Source organism: Megalobrama amblycephala, linkage group LG18 (assembly GCF_018812025.1).
Source record: "Megalobrama amblycephala isolate DHTTF-2021 linkage group LG18, ASM1881202v1, whole genome shotgun sequence".
Taxonomy (NCBI): Eukaryota; Metazoa; Chordata; class Actinopteri; order Cypriniformes; family Xenocyprididae; genus Megalobrama; species Megalobrama amblycephala.
The window spans coordinates 4,408,158-4,409,903 of record NC_063061.1 but is presented as its reverse complement, the minus strand read 5'-3'; the positions used below and the strand labels follow the sequence as shown (position 1 = coordinate 4,409,903).

General features: G+C 35.1%; 1 long non-coding RNA gene across 1 annotated transcript; it reads right to left on the bottom strand.

Annotated features, from left to right (window-relative positions):
- Nucleotides 1–233: 233 nt before the first annotated feature.
- Nucleotides 234–1,087, bottom strand: LOC125252811. The gene is made up of 3 exons (XR_007181283.1): nucleotides 898–1,087; nucleotides 612–719; nucleotides 234–359 (listed from the first exon to the last, which is right to left on the bottom strand). It is a non-coding gene; the product is annotated as an uncharacterized LOC125252811 (long non-coding RNA).
- Nucleotides 1,088–1,746: the final 659 nt, after the last annotated feature.

Sequence of the window (1,746 nt, the reverse complement as noted above, 5' to 3'; positions counted from 1 at the left end):
GGTCCTCTGGCTGTCCCGGGGACGTCCGCAAAGACGTCCTCCGGACGTTCACGGGGACGTTCACAGGACGTTCAGCGGCCATTCGGGACGTTTAGGGGACTTTCGATTAAGTCCTCTTATTGTTTTTTATTTTACTTCTAGGTTAACAAAAGAACACAAACACGTTGTAAGGAGAAAAATACATTTATTTATTTATAATAAATGACCAGTTTCATAATTGTTGTGCTCTTTCCGTGTGTGTGTGTGTGTGTGTGTGTGTGTGTGTGTGTGTGTGTGTGTGTGTGTTATGCAGTTGTGCACGCGCGTCTCTCGTTGTCAGCTGTGGTAGTCCGATGGCAGTTTTTTCGATGGCTTCTAACCTAAAACGACAAAATGAACACATTCAATAATGTTTCAGGTATCGTTTGTCTATTAAGAAACATTTGTTACTGACAATTTGGATTCGTGAGACCAAGATTAGCGTACATTTGAAGATAGGCCGTAACGGTCAGCCGCGACGGACAACAACTTCAGCAAACGTTTGTAAATGTAATCTTGTCATATAATTTAAACTTTACAAGATAAACAGTGGTTATGGTAGCTAATGTCTGCTAAACTAAAATTTAAAATACCTTTTTGACCGACGAAAGAGAAAACTCAAGGCCTCATCTGAGAAAATCACCGGCAGGACCGTTAACTGTCGAAGCAGCCGAGCGTTGCCATGGATACATGCGCGTAACCTAAATAATGACGTCACTCGATCGTCACTTGCTTGTATCTCACAGTGTGGCTATATTACACTTTTTGCCACATGCTATACCTTTCTTATGTGTAAAAATTAAAGTAATTTTTTTTAAATAACTTTTCTTTAATAAAACCATGTTTGACAGGTATTTATGGGTATAGGAATTGTCTTACCTGTGTTATTTTCCAATTTCTTTGCCAGCAAAGTGCTTTTCCATTCTTCATCTTTTCTTTGGCTGCATTCATCAGTTGAAGTCAATAACATTATTTTAGAGCTCCAGTTCAGGGTGATTGGGACACTTTTTACCATTGAGATGACTTGGATAAAATGTCCCATTCTTATATTATCCCACATCTTATATTCAGTAGCTACTATTGGGGGCATCATGATTTTGATGTTTAAAATGATAACTGCTGAAAGCACACATGATCTGATGACATCTTTAATTAGTTAGTAGGTTGAAGTTACTCCATTATTTTTTTCCCATAGGCTAACATGAAAGTTGTTCATTTTTAATATTTACTTCATTTTACAATGAATGGGTAATTCTACAGAAAAGTCAACTTTTCTGTCCCTTTACAGAAATATTACACTTGAAAACACTTTTTTTATATTGAAAACATTTTTTTTTAATATATTTTAATATGAAACAATATTTGAACAATTAAACCTTCTTGTGCATCAATGTGGCAGTATTTGTTTTTTAATTATAAAAATTCCAAACAGCACAGAAGTGCTCGTCCCCACAGTCATGTGGGAAAGTGCTTTATTTTGAGCTCAGAAACAGGGTTTAAATACAATAATGTATGCATAACTGTCAAATATATTATGTAAATTACATAAAAAAACAAAAACAAATGCTGAATAAATATTATAAAATATATATATAAAAAAAACCCTGGTGTTGTGTCACCGGTGTTACCTTTAACAAAAATCTCTTATTTTGAAATAAAAATCACACTGTTGACATCAATTGACTACCTTCTTCCTATTTCCTGAAGATCCATGAAGAAAGACACATG